General features: G+C 42.0%; 1 pseudogene; it reads left to right on the top strand.

Moving 5' to 3' along the window:
* The first annotated feature begins 3,300 nt into the window (after positions 1 to 3,300).
* Positions 3,301 to 4,087, top strand: LOC137205798 (adaptin ear-binding coat-associated protein 1 pseudogene; annotated as a pseudogene).
* Positions 4,088 to 7,203: the final 3,116 nt, after the last annotated feature.

The raw sequence follows: 7,203 nt of genomic DNA, 5'->3' as shown, positions 1-7,203 counted from the left end.
GTTTTGGTAAATTTGGGGGACTTCTTGGTCATTGGGTATGTGCATCTTCACCTTTGCTAAATAACACCACAGTGTTTTCCAGAGGTGTTGTAGCAGTGTGCCGTAGTCTAATTAGATTAAAGACAAAGTTGGTATATCTGGCACACGCTGGGTCTCTGCCCCCTGGCATTTGCTCAGTTCCCCTCTTTTAGCTTCTCCCCACAAATTTTCTCCTCTCTCCTGTGAGCTTGCATCCTGCTGCTGGCCTAAGCCAACTCCACCACCATCACCACTCTCCGCTGAAACACAAACCAGTTGAGAGCTTTAAAGACTCACCTTCCTAAAACCTCATTTTTGCATTTTGTTCCCTGTTCCAAAATCAATAGTGGCTTCACAGGAGAGTCAAATAAAGTCTGAACTCCTTGGATTGGCGCCCAAAGCCCTCCCCTGCCTGGCTTCCTCATTTTTTCTAAGACTTATCTCCCCCCACTCCCAAAGGGAGTGCACTTGAATCCAACCCAAGGGCACTCACCCTGCTGGTGAGGGTGTAAACCAATACAGGCACTCTGCAAAAACAATGTGGCAATGTTTAATGAAGATGAAAATACACATACTGAATGACCAAGCAGTTTCACTTGAGTATGTGTGTACCAGGGCACATGAACAAGGATGTTTATGTCGCATTGTTTGTAGGTGCTCAAACATGGAAGCAACCCAAATGTCTATCAAGAGTAGAATGCATAAGTATGTTCCAGTCTCTGCACCCTTCTTCACTCTGTCCCCCCACTGACCCTAGGTCAGTGGGCATGTTTCTTTTTCAGATGTATCTTCATTTAAAACAGGAGCCCAACTACCTACTTCCAAAATAGAAAGTTAGGATACTTTTCCACTGAAAACTGAATTTCCAATATTATTGTATTAATGTGTAGGAAAATTCTCTTTAACAAGCTGTGGTCATGTTTTCTCATTCTGTTAACCTAAGTGTTCCTTTTCTTTTTAAATTAACTTTAGGGCTTCCCTGGTGGCGCAGTGGTTGAGAGTCCGCCTGCCGATGCAGGGGACACAGGTTCGTGCCCCGGTCCGGGAAGATCCCACATGCTGCGGAGCGGCTGGGCCCGTGAGCCATGGCTGCTGAGCCTGCGCGTCCGGAGCCTGTGATCCGCAACGGGAGAGGCCACAACAGTGAGAGGCCCACGTACCGCAAAAAAAAAAAAAAGAAAACTGAATTTCCAATATCATTGTATTAATATGTGGGAAAATTCTCTTTAACAAGCTGTGGTCATGTTTTCTCATTCTGTTAACCTAAGTGTTCCTTTTCTTTTTAAATTAACTTTAGGGCTTCCCTGGTGGCGCAGTGGTTGAGAGTCCGCCTGCCGATGCAGGGGACACGGGTTCGTGCCTCGGTCCGGGAAGATCCCACATGCTGCGGAGCGGCTGGGCCCGTGAGCCATGGCTGCTGAGCCTGCGCGTCCGGAGCCTGTGCTCTGCAACGGGAGAGGCCACAACAGTGAGAGGCCTGCGTACCGCAAAAAAAAAAAAAAAAAAAAAAAAAGAAAAAGAAAACTGAATTTCCAATATCATTGTATTAATATGTGGGAAAATTCTCTTTAACAAGCTGTGGTCATGTTTTATCATTCTGTTAACCTAAGTGCTCCTTTTCTTTTTAAATTAACTTTAGGGCTTCCCTGGTGGCGCAGTGGTTAAGAATCCGTCTGCCAATGCAGGGGACATGGGTTCGAGCCCTGGTCCGGGAAGATCCCTCATGTTGCGAAGCAACTAAACCCGTGCACCACAACTACTGAGCCTGCGCTCTAGAGCCTGCGAGCCACAACTACTGAGCCCGCGCACCACAACTACTGAAGCCCACGTGCCTAGAGCTCATGCTCCACAACAAGGGAAGCCACCGCAATAAGAAGCCCACGCAACGCAACAAATAGTAGCCCCCAATCGCCCCAACTAGAGGAAGCCCGCGCGCAGTAACGAAGACCCAACACAGCCAAAAATAAAATAAATAAGATAGATTTTAAAAATAATAATAATGATAAATTAACTTTTAAAAATGTACACATGTTAAATGGAGTATAATCTATAAAAGTATTGAATCATTATGTTGTACACTTGAAACTAATATTGTAAGTGGACTATACTTCAATAAGTAAATAAATAAAATAGCATATGTTAGAAATAATAAAATAAAATAATATTTATATACAGTAAAATCCATTCTCCTTTGGGGGTCAAGTCTATGAGTGTTTAATGCATACAGCTTATCCTTTGTTTGTTTGTTTTTTTACAAAGGAGTATCAAGATGGGTTTAAAGTAATTTTTCTTAGATACTGTTTATTGGGGCTTTGGAAAACAAAGTTTGACTTCACAACTTAGTAGGCAGGTTGAGTTCATGAAAGTGCAATTCCACCTATTGGTCCTTCCTCAACTGTTTAAGTAGGTACTGATTGCCTGCCAGGATGGCCAGTCCTGGGCTGACCCTTTCCACGAAGATCAGAAGGATCGCTCCTGACAAAACAGGACTGGCTTTTACTCTCTGTAGGAAATTGACAAGCTGTTGCTGCAGATGAAGGATCCAGCCAAGAATCTTTCAAAACCAGGTGCTCCTGGCTGCCAAGTACAAAGGTGATCGAAAACTCCAGAGGAGGGTCTGCCATATCTGAGCTACCTTGTCTTCTAGAAAGTGTCAAGATTTGATGGCATAAGCATTGAGGGAGAGTGAATACTTGTCCTCTCACTTCTCCAAGAAAGACAGGGAACATTGAACCAGTAATCATATAGTTTTCAAATACATTAAATCAGCTAAATTAACTGTTTAACCATAAGCCCACCATTCCATTCCATTTGCTCTGACATTATGCAAAAAAAAAAAAAAAATCAAAATTGTCATTGTTAGAAAAAAAGCCTAGAAATACCTACCTAGTGGTAGACCAGCCACTACCTTGCCCACCCCTTTCACCCCTTCCCACTCCAGTTGTTTTGACCTTTCTACTTCAATGGGTGACTTCACAAAAATGGGATGCTAGGCCTCACCAAGATGGTGACCTTGACGGCCAGCCTCTCTGGGTGGGTAGGATTTAGCATCTCCTACAAGCCTCCAGGTGATGCTAATGTTGTTGGTCAGGGGACCATACTTGGAGAATCACTGCTCTAAATCTAACTAATAATTTATAGGAAATATGAAAGGTAGAGTAACCTATTAACACCATGAGGATGCATTAAAAAAACAGACTCAGAGAAATTGTTCCTTCAACAAATAAATTATAAGGAAAAAGCAAGCAAAAAAGAATCTAGGGATTAAAGGAAACAATAGGCATGGAGAGCAGGGCCAAGACAGTGGCCCAAAGTACAAGCCTTGTCCTGCGCATGAAGCTGGATGTCAATGTCTACCAGATTCTGCCCCAGGCCTCCAATGGTGGCTACAGGCTGGAATTCAGGTCAGTCTGCTTAGACTGTTCACTTTAAAAGGAAAGACTGCCTATATCAACTCGAGTATAAAATATCGGGGGAACTCTTTGCTCAGGCACCAGTAGAACAATATCCTGGCTGAGGAGACAGTGACAGATTCCAGGTTCTATTTTGCAATCTAGCTTCAGGATGACACTGTACATAGTGCTTTCATGGGCATTTGCTTCATAGATCAGGGTGATGTCTTTGACTTTAATATCCCTTTGCAAAAATCACTTCAGGTGGGTAAAGCAGGTATCTGAGATATCCTAAGAATCTCAGGAAATGGCTGCTCATCCCAAGTTGAATCTGGGCTTCAAGGAAGGACAGATCATCAAGTTAAATGATGGGAACGTTAGGACCAAATATGACGTTTCCCAGGACTACAGGGATTGGAGGCCTAAGTTTACTCCCAACCCCATCTGGAAGCAAAGTCACTATTCTCCCTCCATCCTCCAAGACCGACATCAGCAATCATGTCGCCCCACCACCCATCCAAATCTAACCATGGAAGCAGTGATGCAGATTTCCCTTTAGGGTGGGATTCTCCTGCTGCTGTCATGACACCAGCTCCAGTCATTGAGTAATGACTTGGGGAGACCTTGGCACTGCACCCAGCTCTGTTCCAAACCTGGCACCCCAGCCATCCAACTGAGTCTAAGTCTGAAATAGCACTGGCAGGACATCAAGGACACACTTGAAGAATAAAAATGTCCTTGAGAAGATAGGGAAGAAAACCCCATCTTTGAGGAAGAAAATGAAGAAAGAGGAGGAGGTGCGGAAGGTAGACCTGGTAAAAGAAACTTTTTTCTAAAGAATTACAAGAATGATGTATGGGTTTGGGGATGATTAGAATCCTTTTACTAAGCCAGTGGATATTCTTGAAGACTTTGTCATAGAGTTCATCACTGAAATGCGTCAAGGAAACATCAATTGGAAGACAAGGTCAAGTACAAATTGAAGATATCTTTTTTTTTTTTAATATTTATTTAGGCTGCTCCGGGTCTTAGTTGAGGCATGTGCGATCCTCGTTGCCACGTGTGGGACCTTTAGTTGTGGCCTGCAGACTCTTAGTTGCAGCATGTGGACTCTTAGTTGCAGCATGCATGCGGGATCTAGATCCCTGACCAGGGACTGAATCCAGTCGCCCTGCATTGGGAGCAGCAGAGTCTTACCCACTGGACCACGAGGGACGTCCCAGATATCGTCTTCATTTGAAAGGATCCCAGGAAGTTTGCTGAGGTTAAAGTCTTGCTTACTATGAATGAAGAACTGAAGCTTCTTTTATAATTTTAAATTTCTGAAGCTTCATTATTTTCTGGGGCAACCATAAATAGTAACAATATTTTCTACAGTAAGGTCCTGATACCTAACCATGTAAATAAAAGATAAAGAAACACAAGATTTTCATGTCTTTGATTTTTGAGTGATATTTGAGATTTTAATTGCCTGCCTTTATAATACCATACTCAAATTACTTATTGGGTTTTAATGACCACACAAAAGCTAAAGTATCTTGCAAACCATGTAGCTCCTTCTGACTTTTGACTATCTGAATTAAGTATTACGTGTCTTTGTGCCATTGTAGGCTATACTATAACTGTTTAATATGTGAAATATAAATGTCACCTTGGACCCTATGATAAGTGAAAATGTGTTTCATGTATTCTCATTTCTAGACAACAGTAATCTAACAGATTATTAAGGATAGTGAATTAATTTGTGTTTCTCTTTTGTAAGAATGTTTACCTGTCTCAAAAGATAACTTGTTTTAATATTTTCTTCAGATACCGAGTGATTTTTTTTTTTTTTTGAGAAACTAAGTTTCACATGAATGCTTCAGAGTTGGAAGGCTTTTTTTTATTTAAAAGCTTTGGGGCTTATACATACTATTTGTCAAGTTGGAGAAGAACCCATTTTCCCAGATCAGATTAAAGCTTCTAAAATAAATGCTTTCAGTAGTAGCTGGAATGGCATTGCTTAAAAAGCTGACAGCCCAGGAGCTTCCCTGTTGGTGCAGTGGTAGAAAGTCCGCCTGCCGATGCAGTGGACACGGGTTCGTGCCCCGATCCGGGAGTATCCCACGTGCCGCGGAGCGGCTGGGCCCGTGAGCCATGGCCGCTGAACTTGCGCGTCCGGAGCCTGTGCTCCACAACGGGAGAGGCCACAACAGTGAGAGGCCCGCGTACCGCAAAAAAAAAAAAAAAAAAAAAAAAAAAAGTTGACAGCCCAATAAGCATTTGGTATAGTATTTTATTAATATTTGTTAGTACTTGTTCATTGTGGAAAAGTGTCCTTGACTAAAATCAAACATAGCTATAGAAATCACTTGCTCAACTTACTGCCGTCCAGGATACACAGATTTTGAAATTGCATTTAAAGGGATCAATGAATGCTATTATTTGTGAAACTGAACATTTTGTGTGCTGCTTATAAACATTATCTATCAATCAGTACTTGGGAAAGTTCTACTTTCTTAACCTATTAATACCAGGAATAAAATATGAAAAATAAAACAGAAAACAAATTACCCTGGGGGCACAAATCTTTGAGAAGTTGGAAATACCTCCCTCCCCCAGAACTAAAATTACTGGGCAATCTTTTTCTTAGCTTCCCCATTTCATGGGGAAGCTGGTTTATGCCATTCCCTTTGTTGTTGTGCAGCCAAGATGAACAAGATGGGAATAGTGGGTCATACCACACTCATGGCTGACTCTGAAGGGCTCAGCAAGCCAGGGAGAAATGACCTCTAACGTCTGTAAAATTCACCTTTCAAGTTCCTCAACTTATTTCAGAGTCATCTCACGACCCTCATGTGTCTCTTTGTAAAGTCCTATTTAGCAATTTCAGGGGACAAAAAAATCCTGCCACTTCCTTCTCCACTAAGCCAATTCTCTGAAAATGGATAGACTGGCCTCAGTGTTTATAAATCCAGAATTTTGACAGCGATAGGGATGGAGAAAGTCATCTTTTCTGGTCACTGTTCTATACTCTTCCTCACTGCATCAAGTGCTGACTGCAGCTCCATCACTCTCTTGCACGTTTACATGTCTCTTCCTATGATAAAAGGGTTGTCTGTGGCACCTCCACTATTCTGTTTGTTGAAAAGTGCAACATCTTTGGCCAGTGTGGTGTGGCTTGAATGAAGGAAGTTCAAAGGGCTGTTCTAAATTACATTCTATGGAAGTGTTTATTTTCTTATAGCTCTATCCAGTTGCTGCATTTGAAGAAAAGCTTTACTTGGTATTTGCCCCATATTTAAAGTCAAAGGGTTTAGAATTTTGAACCTGACTTGTGGAGCAGAGGTTGAAAGCACGTAACTCTTGTTTAATACCCACATTCCCTTACTGCCTGGGTATCTATCTGACCCCTTTCCATAAACATTTTTTCAATCCTTTCAAATCTTCAGCATAAATTTGCTACATCTACCATCATTTGTAAAGTTGGAGAGTCACTGCTTCAGCTATTTGACAGACTTCCCAAAGTGAAGGGTTTGATACCCATTACCTAGAGTATCTCAAAAGCAAGTTGCTCTCCCATCACTTTCCTTTCCCACTGCCCAGCCTTTCCATATACAATGCTGGGAGGAGAGTACTCCTTCTCAGGTGACGGGCACTATATATTTGGTATATTAATGGGTAATCTGAGGCAAAATCAAGAGGATATAATTTCTTTCCTCAACACCAATTTGGACGCTGTTATGGACTGAATGTGTGTGTCCCCCAAAATTCATATGTTGAAATCTAATCCCCAATGTGATGTATTTTTCCA

The sequence above is a fragment of the Pseudorca crassidens genome, chromosome 14 (genome assembly GCF_039906515.1).
Source record: "Pseudorca crassidens isolate mPseCra1 chromosome 14, mPseCra1.hap1, whole genome shotgun sequence".
Classification (NCBI taxonomy): Eukaryota; Metazoa; Chordata; class Mammalia; order Artiodactyla; family Delphinidae; genus Pseudorca; species Pseudorca crassidens.
Note: the sequence above shows the minus strand (reverse complement) of the source record. Positions and strands in the feature narration are given on the sequence as shown.